The sequence below is a fragment of the Protopterus annectens genome, chromosome 6.part0, assembly GCF_019279795.1.
Source record: "Protopterus annectens isolate FY-2018-M chromosome 6.part0, PAN1.0, whole genome shotgun sequence".
NCBI lineage: Eukaryota > Metazoa > Chordata > Ceratodontiformes > Protopteridae > Protopterus > Protopterus annectens.
In genome coordinates, this window is record NC_056737.1 from 1,440,401,522 (window position 1) to 1,440,422,120 (window position 20,599).

The following is a 20,599-nucleotide window of genomic DNA, read 5'->3' on the forward strand; positions in this document are numbered from 1 at the left end:
CAAATCCTGAACTATCCCTTAAAACACCTGCATACCTGCGAAAATCCCACTATCCCAAACCAGTATAAAATCGACTGTGCTTCAGTGAACCCAGATAAAGTAACATGTACCACACCCGATCAACAAACCACTCTGATGACCAAAACATCTCCTGCAACCGATGTAGTCAGCTCCGCAATGACTTAAAGAGCATTATAAAACCACGCAGAGTCAACTACATGCCATCATGCCACATTGCAACCCCATGCATCACCCAATCCAGTAATAACCAAACGAGATCTCCTTAATGCCAAAGCAATAACAGTTCTAAATGACTCCCCATCACTACCAACCAAATTAGTATAATTAAATTCCCATTGCCTAGCAATCCCGCCACCACAGTAATTATCTCTTACAAACCATAAAAGAGCTCAGCAGCCATCATGGCATTCTAGCAACTCAACAAAACAAGCCATACTATTTCGTTATTAAACCCAATTGCATACCATCATACCAATGAGATCTCTTTAACGCAGGTGCAATATCAATCCAGACATTAAACCAACTAGCCTTTACAACATGAATTGCTTATTATGGCTTATTATCTGAGCTTTGCTACGGCTAAGATCTACCTGAAATCAACTGGACATATAAGTGAATTTAAGTATACTTTTATCTGCTCTTTTTCATATAGTTCTGCAGTTAATTTATTTATTTTGTTTCTCACTGAATTTTAACTCAACTGATAGTTTTGGCTGTGTCTCTACAGAGTACTTATTAGAATTTCTGTGTAGTCATTGATAGCAGTGGGGGTAGTTTCACCTCATCACTGATATCCTGTCCTGCCTTATATAAGTGGTACATTTTGGGTTATTTCTACTTATTATCTGAGCTTTGCTTCAGCTAAGATCTACCTGAAATCAACTGTACGTATAAGTGAATTTAAGTACACTTTTATCTGCTCTTTTTCATATAATTATGCAGTTAATTATTTATTTTTGTTTCTCACTGAATATTAACTCAACTGAAAGTTCTGGCTGTCTCTCTGCAGAGTACTTGTTAGAATTTTGGTGTAGCCATTGATAGCAACGGGGGGTAGTTTCACCTCATCACTGATATTCTGTCCTGCCTTATATAAGTGGTGCATTTTGGGTTTTTTCTGCTTATTATCTGAGCTTTGCTCCAGCTAAGATCTACCTGAAATCAACTGGACATATAAGTGAATTTAAGTACACTTTTATTGGCTCTTTTTCATATAATTCTGCAGTTTATTTGTGTTTCTCACTGAATATTAACTCAACTGAAAGTTGTGGCTGTGTCTCTACAGTTAGTTCCCCACCCACCTTCCCTGTTCTTGTTCTGGTGTTAATGTTGGTGGCTTTGAAATTGTCCACCCCTCTTGTAAATTCGTACTTGGATACTCCTTCTGGGCCCATCTCATTTGCTCACTCAACTGAGTGCAGTGAAATCATATTCTGATTTCAGGCACTCCTACTGTGTACAAAGAGAGCATTTGGGAAGGACAACCCCTGTAGCCTCTTAATCCTGCTCTGTTCCCTCCCTAAAATAAATAACTAAATAAATAAATAAAATATATACATATTTTATTCAGCTGTTCTTACTGTAACTGTCTTAGTTGCTGTTCTGCTTGATGTTATCTGTTCAGCTGCTCTTACTCTGCACTTATTATTGCTTGTTAGTAGCCTTCTAATTTATAGACTTCTGCACTTGTTTTTAATCATTTGTTAATTTAATTGCATTTATTTAAACTGTATTTGCCGTAATATTGCTACACACTCAAGTGTGCTAGTCTGCATTGCAATTTGAATTGTATTTACTGCTGTTTTAGCTGCTTTTCTGTAAAAAAAAAAAAAAAAAAAATTCTAAGCTTGTTTCCTGCCTTTCCTGTAACTAGTCCAGATACAGACTTGCTGTATCCAGGACTTTTGGTAAGCTTCTCAGCCCCCCAAGCCTTTCTGTGTTGGAGGGAAGCCTTCTAGCTGATCAGTGGGAGTGGTAAGCACTAGGTAGCCTATCTACCATGAGAAGAGTGGGTTTTGGCCCAGAAATTGTAGTTCATTGGCCATTTGGGCAGTTTTTCCATCTCTGTCTACTTTCTGGTTTAAAAGCCCATGTTTGCGTTTGGTCCCCTCCTTTCCTGTAACTAGTGTAGTCCAGGTACAGACTTGCTGTATCCAGGACTGTTGGTAAGCTTCTGAGCCCCCCAAGGCCTTTTGTGTTGAAGAGAAGCCTTCTAGCTTATCAGTTGGAGTGGTAAGCACTAGGTAACCTATCTACCACAGGAGGAGTGGTTTCTGGCCCAGACATTATAGTTTATTGGCTGTTTGGGAAGCTTTTCCATCTCTTTCAACCTTCTCATTTAAAAGCCTGTGTTTGCACTTGTTTCCTGCCTTTCCTGTTACTAGTCTAGTCCAGGTACAGATTTGCTGTATCCAGGACTATTTATAAGCTTATAAGCCCCCAAGCCTTTCTGTGTTGGAGGAAAGCCTTCTAGCTTATCAGTGGGAGTGGTAAGCATTAGGTAGCCCATCTACCACAAGAGGAGTGGTTCTGGCCCAGAAATTGTAGCTATTGGCCTTTTCAGCAGTTTTTTTCCATCTCTTTCAACTTTCTGGTTTCAAAGCCACACTTGCGCTTGTTTCCCACCTTTCCTGTAACTAGCCTAGTCCAGATACAGAGTTGTTGTATCCAGGACTGTTGGTAAGCTTCTGAGCCCCGCAAGCCTTTCTGTGATGGAGGAAAGCCTTCTAGCTATCAGTGGGAGTGGTAAGCACTAAGTAGCCTGTCTACCACAAGAGGAGTGGTTCTTGGCCCAGAAATTGTAGTTTATTGACCATTTGGACAGTATGTCCATCTCTTTCAACTTTCTGATTTAAAAGACCACATCTGTGCTTGTTTCCCATCTTTCCTGTAACTAACCTACTGGAAAGCACTAGAAAGCCTTACACTGATACAAGCCTTCTAGTTTAGAAGAGAGACTTTGGAGTGATTAAGTATCAGTTATCTGTACTTTCTTGCTGTACTTAACTGTTTTCCACCTGAACGCCGATTTTCCAGAATTTATTGTGATTCAAAAGCTTGTTTTTTTCACATATTGTACTTATTTGACTGCCTGCAATTTTAAAAAGTCATTTTTTGTTTAAATAATTTGTTTAACTGTTATAGGCTACACACTAAAATGCAATAGCATTTTCTGATCGTTTGTAGTCGTTTAAAGCTGTTTTAAGTATGTTTACTGTTTTTGCCTCATCTTTTCAAAAAACAAAATTATTTTATTTATTTATTTTACATTTGTTGACCGGGCTAGTCTAGCTGGATATAGGTCCATTTTCAGTAGAGGCCCGGGGAGATAAGCTCCAAAGTTCAATTACAGTACATATCTACAGAAGTACATACATGAGATCGACTACATTAATAATAACTAAAGCAGTATTAGCTAAAAAGTGGTTACAGGTATATAGAGTATATAACACAAAATATTGACTAAACATAATACAATTTATCATGAGGCTGCATTTTAACTGTTCAGAAAGATTGATAGTAAAACACATAATATAATTCTAGATATAAGAAGGGGAAAAAAGGAAAGTAAGACTGGAATAGAAATTGAGTAAGAAAGTTCTAATCGTGAAGACTGGAACTTTTATGAGAGTATACCAATAGGTAAGGCTAGATAGTAGAGTTAGAATGGTAGTTGAATTCTGATGAGATTGTTACTGAGCTGAGACAGTGAGGTAGAAACAGGTAGCTAGAGCATATAAGGTGGGGTTGAAACAAGTAGTGAGAGCATGTAGGTTAGTCAGGTTTAGTACAGGGGCACATCCAATGTGTTTTAAGGAAGAACTTAAGTTTATTTTTGAACAAGGAAATAGAGGGAAGTGTTGAAAGTTCAGTGGGGAGTAAGTTCCAGATTTTCCCAACAGTATTAGTGAAGAGAGAGTTTCCAGCTCTATTGTTTGATTTGATAATATTTATGAGGATATTTTGTAAAGATCTTAGGGATTTCAGGTTACTGTAGGGATGAATAAGGTTAGATAGTATGGGTGTCTTAGCAGGTTGATAAAGAATTTTATGGGCAATGGTCAGTTGATTATATTTTAGCTGTTGCTGTAATTCAAGCCACCCTAGGTATTTTAGATTAATACAGTGGTGTGTTTTAAAAGGGTTACCAGTGGCAAATCTGGCTATGTTGTTCTAGGAGTTTTCTATTTTTTTAAGGTTATTTTTTGACAGGTTAGTGAAAATGGGAGAGGCATAGAGTAGGGTAGAGATTAGATGGGTGTGGGCGATAGTTATTCTAGTTGCAGGAGTGAGGAAGGGTTTGATCCTATATAGTGAGCCTATTTTTCTGTTAGTTGTTTTCAAGATATTATTAATATGAGTGTCAAAGTTAAGGTTGTTGTCTATGGTGATACCTAGCAGTTTGGTAGTAAGATCCTGGGATATAACAGTGCTATTATTGGAAGCTATAGTGAAGTCAATTGGTGGAGATTTATTGGTAGGTGTAAATAGTAGTAGTTTAGTTTTTTGGGGGTTTAGTATGAGACAGCGTTTTGTAAACCATAGTTCTACTGAGCTAAATAAGTTCTGTGTAAGGAAGTGAAGTTCAGATTCAGATGTGGCTGAGCATATAAGTGTAGAATCATCTGCGTATTGTATGCATGTAGCTTGGGGAACTGCTTCGTGAAGGTCATTGATGAATAAGGAAAATAGGAGTGGGCCTAGTATGGACCCTTGAGGGACACCAATATTAATGGGTAGTTGGGTAGAAAGAGTGGTATTCCAGAGCACAGCTTGATGTCTGTTATTTAAGTAGGATAGGAACCATTTTATAGCTAGTCCGTCAAGTGACAGAGATTTCAGAATGTTTATGAGTATATTGTGATTTACCATGTCAAAAGCTTTGGAAAGGTCAATGAAAAGTGCAAAGGAGAGCATGTTAAGGTTGCGGTTTTTGTTGAAGGTGTCCATGAAGGAGAGGAGGGCAGTAGTAGTGTTGTGGGAATGTCTGAAGTCATGTTGGGAGTTGGAGAGCAGGTTATTATGGAGAAGGTGGTCTAATAATTGCCTATGGATGCACTTTTCCATAACCTTAGATAAAGGGGAGAGTAGGGCTATGGGATGATAGTTGGAAAGGTCAATGGAGTCTCCCCCTTTATGAAGGGGAATAATATGTGAGACTTTCCAAAGATTGGGGACGTATCCTTCAGTAATGCTTCTATTGATGAGAATGGAGATGGGGTAGGCAATAGATTTGGCTGCTAACTGTAAATATTCTGCAGGTAGTTGGTCATAAGAGGGAGTGCAAGGTTTAAGTTTTTGTAAAAGGGTGAGAATAAAAGCTGTAGGGACAGGTTGGAAGTGAAATGGAGGAGGTGGGTTGGATTCAGACTTAGATGAGGTAGAATTTTGTGGAGAGAGTTGACTGGCTAGAGTTTGAATAGTTTTGGTGAAAAAGGTATTAAAGGCATTGGCAGTTTGTTTGGGGTTGTTGTGGTCAGAGCCTTGTGGGTTTGGTGTAATAGATTGACCGGGGTGTAATAGTTCATTAATGCGTGCCCAGAATTTTTGTGGTTTATTATGGTGGGATTGCTGCAAATGTAGGTAGTAGTTTTGTTTATCAGACATTATGGCTTTTTTTGTTTCATTTCTCAATTGTTTAAAGTTTTGGAGGTCAATGGGGTTCTTAGTTAAGCGTGATCCGTGCCAATATTTATTTCTGAGATGGAGTTTTTGCTTAGTTTCCTTAGAAAGCCATGGGGCAGGTTTGGTTTTTATCCTAATAGAGCGGGTAGGAGCGTGTTGGTTAAGGATGGCTAGGAAATTAGCATTGAAGTAGTCGACAGCTTCATCAAGGGAAAGTTGTTTTAATGGGGACCAAGTACAAGCTTTAAGTTCAGTTAAGAATAAATCGAGATTGAAGTTTTTCTTGGTTCTAATTGTTCTAAATATGGGTTTGGAATGTGGGTTGGTTTTAAGCCTAATAGCATAGATTGGAAAGTGGTCACTTATGTTATCTGGGAGGGTTCCATTGCAGGTCTGGGGTTGATTATTGATTAGTATCCAGTCTAAGGTATTTTCTTTCTTATTGGTTTTGTTAATTCTAGTGGGTGAGGTGATTATTTGTGTAAACCCATAGAGATTAATATGGGTAGTGGGGTAGTTATTGTTGCAACATTTTCAATCAATGTTGAAATCACCAAGAATGATGGTCTCTTGGGGGAGGTTTTGAGATAGCCAACAGAGTATGTTTTCAATAGTAGTAATGTTATTGCCTAGAGGAACATAGATGCAGATAATATAGATAGATTTAACAGAGTTTAGCTGAAGCTTGGTAATAAGTATTTCAGCGTTAGAGACATGGGGAGGATTTTGGTGGAAGGTTGTAATTTGAAAATCAGATTTAAATAAAACTGCTCCTCCACCACCTTTCTTGGCTGCATGGTCGAGATGTAAGATGTTGTAACCAGGTGGGGTAACTTCATTGTCTGTAGTTATGGGGTTTAACCAAGTTTCTGTTAGACACAAAATATCAAAGGAGTAGAGTTCCAGGAGAGCCTGAAGTTGTGTAATTTTGTTATTGATACTACGTGTGTTGAGGTGAGCTATTAGTAGTGAGTTGAATGTTTTTTTAGTATATGGATAGTAGAGGAGTTTGGGGTAATGAGTTGAGTAGTGGTGGAGGTGTTTGGTCCGGGATTTGGGTGAATGTCTCCATTCTTTAGGGGGAGGAGTAGTGTTAAATATCTAGTCTGAGTATATTTACTGAGAAGGAAAGGATGTCTTCTTGTATTTGGGAGGTAATATCTAATGTGGTTTGTACTATGGTATTTGGGTGGTAGATAGCTGGGAGTGAAAGTTATATTGAAATGTTCAGTATGAGAGGGTAGAGAAGAAGTGGTCAATTGTTTGGTGGGGTACAGGATGTGTGACTGTGTTAGATGCTCATAGGAGGTTAGCAGGTATGCTAGAGTTAGAGTAGACAGAAGTGTGAGTATGAGTAAGCTTTGTAAGAGGAGTATGTTAGAAGGTTTAGTTATTGCCATAGTAGTTATAAAAGTATTACTAAACAGTAGATGTGAAGTAGTTGTTGTACGGAAAAGGTATAATGGTGGGAGGGATAGGAAGTGGTGGGGAAAAGTGTGGGAGAAATAGAGAATAGTGGATAATGGGGATGAGATAGTTATTGGTGGAAAGGTGAGGTGGTGTGGTCTGATAGGTATAAGAGTAGGACCCCTGGGGGTGGGTGGGATTTGGGGGTAGGGTGGGGAGCGGAGTGAGCCTGCAGGGTGAACGGAGCGGGTTGAGACAATTGGAGGAGAAACAGGAGAAGAAACAATCAGAAATACAGGTAACTATAGGTAAGTGAGGTAGGACGTGAGTAGGAGATGTTTAGAATGATACAGAAGCCAAAGGAATGAAAGTTAGAGGAGGGAAGAATACTGTTTCAGCACAAAGGTGAAGTAGGAAGATGAGCAGGTCAAGAACAGTACAGTATAGAACAGATTGCAGGGGCAGGACGGGAGAGAGGCAGTGTAAAAGGATGGAATGAGGATGAGGATAGATAATAGGAAGAAATATATTGCATTTACAGAGGTAGGACAGAGTAGAGGGGTAGTGAAAGGAATAGTATAAGGGTGCCACTTAGTGGGCAGATCTAGTAAATGTAGGAAAGTGAGTGGGAGAGATGATTAGAGAAGAAATATGGAAGGTGAGATGCTAAGTAAGAGTAGGTTAGTATAAAAACAAAAAAAAGTCCTTGTTTCCCTCCTTTCTAAGCTAGTATAGTCCAGTTTTCAAGCTAGTGCTGAATTCAGGGCTGTGTTACAAGTTTCTGATTTGCCCATAACTTACTTGGATAGAAGGAAGTTTCTCTGTTCATCTGTGAGAGAGATGAGCTTTGAACAGCCTATCTGTCCCTGGATGAATGGTTCCAGCCCAGAAGTTAGTAGTTTATTGGCCATTTTGGGCTAATTTATACCTCTTTCATTTCCCTGCTATAAAAACCACATTTGCATGGTTTTGTCTGCAGGGCAGTGCCGGTTAGCTAAGGTTAAATTATTCCTGGCTCCATTAAGTCTCCTCTTCAGTTTTTCCCTTGAAACTAGTCTAACTCTCAATCTAAGCACTCAAAAAGCATTCTACAGCTCAGTACTTGCTCAGACCTTATTAATATACCCTGACACTTGATTGCCCAGCAGAGCAACGCTCTTTATTCACCCCTCACCAACCAAGAGAATCACAGCTCTTAAGGCAAAATAACATACCTAGCACACTAGTAATAGGTGACTCTATAGTCAGGCATACTGACATTCCACTCACTAGGCTGGACAAGCAGAAGGTTACTGTTAGCTGTCTGTCAGGAGCCACAATCTGCCACATAATTCAAGTACTCAGGTCACAACAGAACAAGGACAAATATGACTCTGTCATTGTTCATATTGGTGTGAATGACCTGAGACGTACCTCCCTGGACTACATGAAAAGAGACATGGAAGAGCTCTCTGATCATGTGCCCAGGTTGGTATGACCCTGACCCTGAGTAGCATCCTGCCCTTACCAAGAATGATACTTCAGTATAAAGAAAAAAATGATCAATTTCAATAATTGGCTAAACTTCTGGTGTCATTCAAAGGGGATCCAGTGTCTGTCAGCCTGAGATGACATGCACAACAAGCCACTTTGCTTCACAAGAGACGGCTTGCACCTGTCACCCCTAGGCTTTCGAATACTGGCCAAGGCTCTTGCTGCCCCCATAGTGCCTTTTTTAGGCAAGGCTCAAAAGTCAAACCCACCTCTGTAAACAGCACAATTAACAAAAACCTGAGGGTTATGCTACTCAGTGCCAGGAGTTTAAATCTCAAAATACACATGCTTGAAGCAGTCCTTAGTATGGAGAACGTCAACATCTGTGCAGTAACTGAAACCTTTTTCAAGGCTCCAGAGAGCACCCCAGCACTCCCAGGCTACAACTCGTACCACATGTTTCGGTAACAAAACATGGACGGAAACACAAAAGGAGGGGGTGTATCCATATTCATCAAGGATACCTACACCTCCAGGTTAGTGGCGAAGCATGATACCTCTGAGATCATCCAGATGCAACTAACATTAGGCAAATCTGCAATGCAAATTGTGGCCTTCTACAGATCACCTTCCTTGACCTAGGACTACCACTCCACCTTTCTGAAGACACTGGAAAACATGAAGGTCCTACCGAACACCCTGATATTGGGCGATTTCAATTGCCCTACCTTTAACTGGGAAAATTACTCGACTACAAAGTCCCAGGCCCAGCGCTTCCTGGAGTTCATCAACTCAAACACCCTGAATCAGCTGGTAAACTCCCCCACCAGAGGTGAAAACATATTGGACCTAGTCATCACAAACATGGGCGACAGGTGTTCCACACCAGAGGTCAACCCGTCACTGGTTAGATCAGACCATAAACTAATCACTCTGGATGTCCACACCCCCCCACCACCGCCAACTAAGGAAACCACATTAAAAAACTTTCTAAAGCAAACTTCCCCTTACTTAAGACAGAGGCGGTAAGTTTCACAGTCCCCACGCTAAAGGATAACGGTGCCCAAGATGCAGAAACCTGTACAAATGCACTCTATGAGCACCTACAAGGATGCATGGAGCATGCCATCCCTAGCAGAACCAAGACTCACTCCTCTAAGAGAAGGAAACCATTCTGGGGGGCCCCTGCCATAAACAGTCTATAGAATACTAGGAGGAAACTAGTTCAGAAAAAAAGCAAATCCCAAGAAGGAAAGATATCTCTGATCAATATCAGTAAGAAACCCTCATAAAATCATCCAAGGCTAACTTCAAAAGAAGAATAGCCAAGGATTCAAAAGATAACCACAAAGCCTTCTTTAGCTATGTTAAGAGTCTAACTGGCAACTCGCAGATATGCACTGAACTAGTGCAAAATAGCACAAAATATACTGAACCTACTGATCCTGGCAGATAGATTCAGTGCAAACTTCACCCCCCCCTCACCCCCAAAAGAGCCCATAACAATACCTAAAAAGTGTAATGTCCCAGAAATCACAGACGCACAGGTGAAAATAGCCCTTTCAAAAGCCAAAAACACATTGTCAATGGGGCCAGAAGGTGTCCAAGGCTGCGTCTTGCATGAACTACAGAAAGAACTAACCCCCCACCTTAACACACTGTTCAACCTCAGCCTCCCCACAGGCTACATGCCCATAGAATGGTGCACAGCAATGGTTATTCAACTCCACAAAGGAGTGGCCACAACTGACCCTGGTAACTATCGCCCCATAAGCTTGACTAGCCTGGTCTGCAAGGCTATGGAGTGCATCATCATGGAACTCATTAACAAAGACAATGGGAACCTACAAACACTTGACCTGATCCAGCTCGGCTTTGTTAAGGGCATATCATGCCTACTATTCCTGGTTGACTTCTTTGAGACAGTCAGCAAGGCCATAGACGAGGGAAATGTTCACACAGCCTACCTTGACCTCACCAAGTCTTTCAACACCATTCCACAATCGGGTATTACAGGAAAAACTCACCAGCCCGAACATAAACCCCTATGTTACAAGATGGGTTGCCAACTGGCTTACAAACAGAACTCACACGGTAAGAATTGCAGGCTCCAGGTCCGACTCTAAACCAGTCACAAGTGGTGTCTGAAAAGGCTCAGTCCTGGGACCCCTACTGTTTGGCTTATACTTCTCAGAAGTACAGGCAAACACAGGAGAGCTATTGCTAACCAAGTTCACCGATGACTGCAAAATGGGAGCCATAATTGACTCTTGGGCTGACACGGACATCCTCCAAAAGGGCCTTACTGAGATGGACACCTGGTGTCAAAGTCATGGCCTCAAGCTAAATTCCAAAAAATGCATAGTCATCCCATTTGGGAAAATCAAAACACCTACAAATTACCACATAGGTGGCAGCCCCCTTAATACAGAAGCGGTAATAAGAGATCTGGTGACCCAGGTAGATAGTAATCTCTTCTTTGACAATCATATTGCCAAAGTAGTTAGGAAATCATTCTATGTGGCCCATCTAGAAATAAAGAGGTTATAGTGCCTCTCTACTCGTCACTCATCAGGCCTATCAGAGAGTACAATGCCCCATTTGGGATGTACCTCACAAGACACTTCCAACAGCTGGAGAGACCACAAAAGTACCTCACCAAGAGGATTACTGGCCTCAAGAATATGTCCTATGCAGCCCAACTGAAAAAACTCCGTCTGTACTCAGTGGCATATTGCTTACTCAGAGGTGATCTCTGCCTGACTTACAAAGCCATGTCCAACTCAGAATTGATGGACATGCTCCACCTAAAGAAATCCAAGTCACTGCGAGCCACGCGCTCTAGTGAGCTAAACCTTGCCACAACAATAAATAGAACATGCTGGAGGGATAGATTCCTGTCACAGAAACTCCCATGCTTTGGAGCAAAATTCCAAACTACATTAGGCAGAGCCCCTCCCTAACACTCTTCAAGAGAAACCTTGACGAGCAGATGAGTAACAGAAAATACACCCCTGGGATCACTTCATTGGCTCTGCTTGACAGAGGATCAGAAAATGAATCAATGGGGTGGCAAAAGCCAACACACTATGGCTAGGCTTAGAAATGCCTTCAGGCAGATAGTCTAGTACCTACCTATGAACCTATGAATGATTAAACAACCATCATCATGGCATTGTTCAAACACCATCAGCCATGTAATTCAATATTGTCAACTGGAAACAAACCATAATCCCCCAGTCAACCCGAATGAACCTCCTACACCAGCTAACACAAACACCAAAAATAAAATAAATATGCCATGTCCCTTCAATCATCCTGCCTCACACAAGCCACTGACTCAACCCTCCAGCTTATAAACCTTATTACATATATAGCCAAAGTGACGAACAGTCCAAACGACTGAAAGAAAACCCTTAGTCACTCCCTGATGTTAACCCAATGCCCCCTAAAACCAGACAAGGGCAATCGCCAACTACTTTAACAGCAGCCCTATCATAGTTCACAAACCTTCCTGTCATCCCTCCAACTATCCAATACGAGAGTAGCACCTAAGAACCATGCTTGCCCTTGCTGGCCCCCACCTTTCTGTAATGACTAAACGCAGCCATAAGAAACTATAGAATTTATAGAGTATCTACATTCAGCTACCAGCTTCTTCAAATTTACTAGTACTTGGAATGAGAGCAACACTGACTTTCTTGACATACACTTGTTAAAAACTAATGAGGGGATGCAAAGTACTATATTCAGAAAAAAGACATATAGTAATTCCTTGTTACATTACGGAAGTAGTCATCCCTACCATCAGAGGAAGAGTGTAGTCAAGGGCCAAATGGTGAGATTGTCACATTTGGTTAGTGACAATGAGATTTTTGAAGAAGAACTTTACAAATTAGTAGGTATGTTTTTGGAGAGAGGTTATCCCCTTAAACTTTTGATTAATATCAAAAGAGAAATAAAAACAAAAAGAGCTACCCAGTTTCCTCCCATATTAAGAGGTGAAAATATAGTACAAAGGGATGTTAACCAAGGAGTTAGGACTAGTGCAATGATTTTGAAATTTAATTATCAGACACCATTTATTGTGGACACTATGCGGAGAGCTTGGGAACTTAGTTTTAGTTCCAACACAAAAGAAGTTTCGGGTGACATGTTAAAGGTTGTCTTTAGTAAAGGAAAGAATATTAAAAGTTAGTAAAGGTTACTCAAGGATGTATAAATGTGAGGCATGTAGGATTTGCAGATACAGCAATGAGGGGCCTTATGTAGTGATTGCGGGTTATAATAGGTCTGTTCCCTGTCCAGGAAGATGTCATTGCAACTCAAGAATGGTAGTATATTTAGCTAGTTGTACATCACGCCCGGCTTTTTATGTGGGAAAGATGGTGAGGAAACTTAAAGAAAGAATTGCAGAACATCTTAGAGCTATTAGAAATAAGGACACCCTCAATGCCCTGTAGATACACACCACAGTTTGTCCAAACTTTAAAAAGTTTATTTTCTTTGTGTTGGGTCGAGTTACGCCTGACATACGAGGTGGTGATGACAAGCTGAAGATTGACATGTTGGAAACTGCTTGGCAAATTAGATTAAACGCTACCCAGTACCCGGGTATTAATGATAGTATATCCATTTTTGCCTATTTGAAGTCAAGGTGTTATACTATCTATTAATAATATAATATTTTAAACACGTAGTTCCACTATATAACAATTGTTTCCATTATAAGTATTGAAGTGGCCAATATTATCACTTATTATTATTATTATTTATTATTATTATTATTATTATTACTATTTTGAAAGTTGGGTGAAGCAATGTGTATATTAGTTAAACATATTTATATATATAATAAGCATAAACACATATATTTTTATTAAGTATTGTGTATATGTATAGGTTTATATAGATATATCAATATATATACAATATTCACTGAGTATTATTTGTATTAAGAATTTTATTCATATATTTTTATATACCATATGTTTTTTCTTTGTTCTTAAAGCAGCAGGAACAGTTTAGTGTGACATTTTAATTAAACTGATTATTTATTAATGTATTAAGGAAAATGATTGTTTGTTGCTAGATGATGCAACTATTTATGTGAATGATTTTATATTTTCCACTGACTCTGATGAAGCCATTTGTTTTATGGTGAAAGTGCTAAGTTTGTGGAAATTGTTATTAAAGCAGAATTATTCTTCAGTTTTTCCTGACTTTGGTCATTTTACAGCCAAAACAAATGCCACAAATACACCCCCAAACCCCACACCTATAAATGTATAATCAAAATACAAATCCCTATAACCCACCCTATTCATATGCCACAACAGCGTATCAAAGAACTAAGCCACAAGCAACAAAATCAACTATTAACCTTACCAAAGTGATCCACTCAAACTGGCCAAAATAAATATGCCCTACATCTGCAAAAAAATCACCACTGCCCCAACTGTAATGTGCCTTAATGACCATTGAATAAAATTACCTACTACCCTATAGCCTCTCCAGCACTCTAAACATCCACAAAATAAAAACCATTACCTTTAAAGTCCATTTCAATCAGGGCATTGACTGTTACAATAGAACTCTTAATTCTACCATGTATTGTACATTATTCTGTATCACAGATTAAACAAGGTCATAAAACATTAATACTTATTCTAGAGTAAACAAAAAGTTGGTTATGCTTCATCATAATGGACAGTCACAAGTATCTTCTTCTTCCGGATCACTGTGCTTGCCTTTACACCTATCCATTTCTGATTACTCACCCAATGACCCCACCGCTCAATCGACACCAAGTATGATCATCTGCAAACTCACTGCATCTCACCACCGGAACTTGGCACACCATCATTTCCGTCAGTAACTGTTGCCCATTTGTGCTTCCCATGTGTAATTTCATCGTACGCCACTGCTTCCACCATCTGTGAATTCACTGTGCACTGCCACAAAAAGTACTCACCACACAACCATCTACAAAGAAAATAACAAAATTAAATTCTCTAATATGTAAAGAGAAGGCTCCAGCTTATACCCACCTATTCCAAATTACAGCCGCAGCATTCCAAGACCTCATCTGCAAGAAAGAAAAGACAAGTAAATCATTCAAAATACGTAACACATTTGAAAACATCTTCAAGGACCACCTATCCTGCCAACCCGGGAAGGAATGTACCACCGCCACTCACATCTATGACGAAGCAGCCATGACTGAAGCTATACTTCCAATGGCCCTAGCAAATACCCAAGATAAATTTAACTATCCACCGAGTATGTTAAAACTAAACTCCACACCTGAAGGGATGTATCAGTAGCCACAACCAGGGTAACCTTGCGATTCCAGACCACCTCAGTTAGCGCCCTGTATAAGCCAAGCTAACTTATATTCTAAAACCATCAGCCTAGCTGTTAACCTTCCATCTCCAAATGAGGCACACTAAGCAACACAATCAAATGAGGCACACTAAGCAACACAATATGGAACAAATGAACACAATGCAGCAAACCTAATAATACAGCTTACTAAATACAATTGGGTAGTATTTTAAATATTCCTTTCACAGACTTAAAAGGTTGTTAGAACCTGTTGCAGTATCATGGATATTCAGAATGGTACACACGCGCACATCCAGAAATGATAATCTTTTCATAACCCAAAACACATTCATGGCCACACAAATTCACACAGCACTCCTGCCACTCCAGACATGCACATACGTGTCCACACAATCTCACATTAATACCCACACTTCTGAAATGCTAACTGTATGACCCGGCACATTCTTACTCCTGCCCAATGCTGAGATCTTCCTCTACTTCAATTAGCCTCATCCTTCTCTTCTGTCACATTTCACTCCCTCAGTCTACAAGATCGTAAGGTTCTAACTCCTTCGCTGTTTCTATACCATATGCTTATGCTACTGCTCAGACTGTAATGCCTATATTCTTAAGTCTCCACTATCTTTATTCATCAACAGGAACAGAGCCAAATATGATGATGACTCACCAGCAATGCAGGTCAATCCTAAACCATACCTTACCTTCAAAATGATATCTCTGTGACAGTACATCAAGCAAAGCACCAAGAGAAACACCCTGTACAAAACAAAATGCAAAACTCTAAGCCATGTGCACTCCTAGACTTAACCCACAAAAATTAAGTATTACTTTTGTAAGCCTATAATGTTGCTAGTGTAACAGGATATGTTTCAACATACATTCTCTGAAAGATATGAAGTTTGAAACACAAATGTACATAATTACTTAGTGACTTCCATCCTCATATCATCCCAGTGATCTGCTAGAAAAACCACAGATTTATGATTTGGGCTTCAGACCAGTGTTTTACATTAGGAAGGTTTGTGGCCTGCACTGGTGGCAGGACAGGTAGCTTACATCCTTCCAAGTTGGGAACTGCTGATCAAGGGCTCAGTGTCTGTTATTCTAAAAGTGTATTAGTTCTGGTTTAAGCACTTGGGCTTCAGGCCAGTTATTTTACATTAAGAAGGTTCGTGGTCTGCACTCTTGCAGGAGGAAAGGCTGGACTCTGCCCTTCTGAGCTGGGAATTTCTGGTTAAAGGCTTATAGTGCCTGCATATTTGAACTGTTTATTACTGAAATTGGTACATCTTGCTTGCTGTAGCATAGACTAGATCCAGGAGTGCTGAATCTAGCTTTGTTTGTATGCTTGTTGTTTGTTTGCTTGTTATTTCCCTGAAATGCTAATTCCACCTAAAACACAGCTTTTCAGCGCTTCTGTGGATCCATAGTGATATCTGCATTGCTTACTGTACTTATTTCTTTGTTGCACTTGAAAAAAGTTACTGTTTGTCATTTTTGCATTTAAGTTACCTGTAACAAAGTTGCAGGCTACACACTCAAGTGCGCTAGCCTCCTCTGTGTATTTAAAGTAATTTAAGCTCTGCATTTCTGTTGTTTCTGAAAAAAAAAAAAACACAAAAAAATTCCTTGTTTTCCCGCCTTTCTGAACTAGTCTAGTGCAGTTTTCAGGCTTTGCTGAATCCAGGACTGTGGTAAAGGTTCCTGTGTTGCCCATATCATACTTGGATAATTAGGTGGCTTCCTTGTTCACTGTGAGAGAGGGAACTCTGAGCAGCCTATCTGTCCCTGTAGGAGTGGTCCCAGCCCAGCAACTTGTAGCTCATTGGCCATTTTGGGCTAATTTCTATCCTTTTTGATCTCCCTGGTATAAAAACTGCTTAGCACGGGTTTGTGCATCGCACAGCGCTGTTTAGCTGCAATTAAACTATTCCAGGCTCCACGAAGTCTGCACTTCAGTTTTTCCCTTGAAACTTAAAACACTTCAACCCAGCACTAGACATAAGGCAATTTAAGACCAGCACTTACTAAAACTCACTAAAACTAGCACTAGCTTACAGCTTGCACTTTAGCCCTATATTCAGGAAGTATAAGGCTCTTTACTCATCCAATCAGCAGTACAGTCCAACCATATATTCAGGCATGTTCAAGGGACAGCTTCAGGTGTGCTCTCTGGTCCAGCTGGTGAATCTGGGCATCCTGAGGCAATGTTACAATTGCCTCATGTACACAGATAACCCCCTCCTTCTCCCAACCAACACAAACATATGTGAGAGATGCAGCTACACAGCCAAACTTGAGGCTAAGCTCTCTCAACCCACGACTGGATCAACCAGCCACAAGGAGAAGGGCAACACTAGCACCACATTACCAGACTCACATAGGCCAGCCATAGCTGCACCAGAAAACAACTCTCAGAAACACGCAAAAACATACTCGGAGGCTCTAAATAAGAACCTGCCTAAACAACAGAGACCTCCTAAGCATACACCCAAGCAACCCCCACCCCACAACAGAAACCAGGTAACACATATGTCACAATGTCAGTGTGCCAAGAAAAACAGCCCCTAAGGCTAAATAACACACCTAACACACTAGTAATCAGTGATTCTATCATCAGACACACAGACGTCCTACTCACTAGACTGAACAAGGAGAAGGTTACTGTAAGCTGCCTGTCGGGTGCCAGAATCCACCACATAACACATGCCCTCAGGTCACTCCACAACAAGTACAAATATGACTCTGTCATCGTACATGTTGGCGTAAATGACCTGAGATGTTCCTCCCTGGACTACATGAAAAGAGACATGGAGGAGCTCTCTGACCATGTAGCCCAGGCTGGTATGACTCTGACTCTGAGTAGCATCCTGCCCTCACCCAAAATGATGCCAGCATACAAAGAAAAAATGATCAGTTTCAACAATTGGTTAAACTACTGGTGTCATTCAAAGGGGATCCAGTACTTGTCAGCCTGGGACGACATGCTTGACAAGCCACGTTGCTTCACCAGAGACGGCTTGCACCTGTCACCCCTGGGCTTTCGAATACTGGCCAAGACTCTTGCCGCCCCAATACTGCCTTTTTTAGGCATGGCTCAAAAGACAAACCCGCCTCCATAAACAACAATAATAAACAAAAACTGAGGGTAATGCTGCTCAACGCCAGAAGTCTAAACCTCAAAATGCATGCACTCAAGGCTCTCCTTAGTATGGAAGACATCGACGTATGTGCAGTGACAGAAACCTGGTTCAAGGCTCCAGACAGCACTCCTGCACTACCAGGCTATAACTGCTACCATACCTTTACATCCCAAAACCAGGACCAGAACACAAAAGGAGGGGGTGTGTCCATATTCATCAAGAACACCCAAACCTCCAGGTTAGTAGCACAGCACGTGGAATCTGAGACCATCCAAGTGCAATTGACAGCAGGTAAATTGACTGTTCAATTTATAGCTTGCTACAGATCTCCCACCTTGTCTCAGGACCCTCACGCAGCATTCCTGAGAACGTTAGAATGTATGAAGATTCTACCCAACACCGTGCTACTGTGTGACTTCAACTATCCAAACATTGACTGGGAAAACTACTCAATCTCAAACGCCCTAGCCCAATGCTTCCTTGACTTTATAAACTCAAATGCCCTTGAACAGCTGGTCACCACTCCCACAAGAGGTGACAACATACTGGACCTGGTCATCACCAACATGGGGAACCTATGTTCCTCACCTGAGGTAAACTCGTCATTGGTAAGATCAGATCACAAACTAATCACACTGGACATCCACATCCCCCAGTCAAGGAAATCAAGGTAAAAACCTTCTCTAAAGCCAACTTCACACTCCTCAAGACCGAGGTGGGAAGTTTCAAAGCTCCCAATCAAATGGAAAATGATGACCCATCGGCAGAAACCTTTACAAGTGCATTCTATGAACACCTTCAAGAATGCATGGACCGAGGCATCCCAAGCAAAACCAAGACCAACTCCTCAAAAAAGAGGAAGCCAGTCTGGTGGACCCCGGCCATAAATAAACTTTACAGCAGAAGGAGGAAACTCCTGCAAGATAGAACAAAATCCCAAAATAAGAAGGCATCTCTCATTAACATCAGTAAAAAACTGCGCTCCCTCATTAAATCATCCAAGGCCAACTTCGAAAGAAAAATAGCAAATGACTCTAAGGATAACCACAAGGCCTTCTTTAACTATGTCAAGAGTCTAGGGGCAAACTCCCAGATATACTCTGAGCTAGTGAATAATGGCCATAAATGCACTGAACCAAACAACATTGCCAACATCCTGGCTGACAAGTTCAGTGCAAACTTCACCCCCCCCCTCCACCAAAGGGGCTAACACCCATCCCAGAAGAATGTGGCGCTCCAGATATCTCAGACACACAAGTAAAGACAGCCCTTGCAAAGGCTAAAAACACAGCATCAATGGGACCAGATGCTATCCCAGGTTGTGTCTTACACGATTTTCAAAATGAACTAACCCCCCATCTCAAATCACTATTCAGACTCAGCCTCTCTACAGGCTATGTACCAAAAGAATGGCGTACAGCAACAGTTGTACTACTCCACAAAGGTGGTGCCACAACTGACCCTGGGAACTATCTCCCTATAAGCTAGACTAGCTTGGTCTGCAAAGCCATGGAATGCATTATCATGGAGCTCATTAACAGGGACATTGGGAATCTCCTGACACTGGACCCCACCCAGTTCGGCTTTGATAAAGGCAGATCTTGCCTCCTGAACTTGATCGACTTCTTCGAAACAGTCACCAAGGCCATAGATGAAGGGAAGGTGGTCCACACAGCATATCTGGACCTCGCTAAGGCATTCAACACCATCCCACACTCAGAAATCATAGACAAACTCACCAGCTTAAATATCAACCCCCATGTCACGAGATGGGTTGCCAATTGGCTCTCAGACAGAACCCACATGGTAAGAGTGGCAGACGCCATGTCTGACTCTAAACCAGTCACAAGCAGAGTTCCACAGGGCTCAGTCCTGGTACCCCTCCTGTTCATTATATATTTCTCCAAAGTACAGGCAAAGGCGGAGGGACTGTGGCTAACCAAGTTCACAGATGACTGTAAATTGGGTGCAATAATTGACTCTCCAGCTGACACAGACATCCTGCAAAAGGGTCTCACAGAGACAAACACCTGGTGTCAAAGTCACGGCCTCAAGCTAAATGCCAAAAATGCATAGTAATCCCATTTGGGAAAAACAAAGTACCTACAAACTACCACATAGATAGGAATCCACTAAATACAGAAGAAGCAATTAGGGACCTGGGTACCCAAGTAGATAGCATGCTCTCCTTTGATAACCACATAGCCAAAATGGTCAGGAAATTCTTCTATGTGGCACACCTGATCACAAAGGGTTTGTCATCCAGATCCAAGGAGGTGATTGTGCCCTTTACTCCTCACTCATTAGGCCCATAATAGAGTACAATGCCCCATTTGGGATGTACTTCACTAGACACCTGCAACAACTAGAAAGACCACAGAAGTACCTCACTAAGAGGATTAAGGCCCTTAAACAATTACCCTATGAATCACGACTAAAAAAGCTCCAGCTCTTCTCAGTCACTTACCATCTGCTCAGAGGTGACCTATGCCTGACCTATAGGGTCATGTCAAACCCTGAACTAATGGACATGCTTCACCTCAAAAAAATGAGATCCCTCAGAACCACTCGTTCTAGCG

General features: G+C 41.0%; 1 protein-coding gene across 1 annotated transcript in view; it reads left to right on the forward strand.

Annotated features, from left to right (window-relative positions):
- The window catches only part of THSD7B (thrombospondin type 1 domain containing 7B), a 6,482,604-nt gene that overhangs the window by 4,131,727 nt on the left and 2,330,278 nt on the right, over window positions 1–20,599 (forward strand). The window lies entirely within an intron of this gene.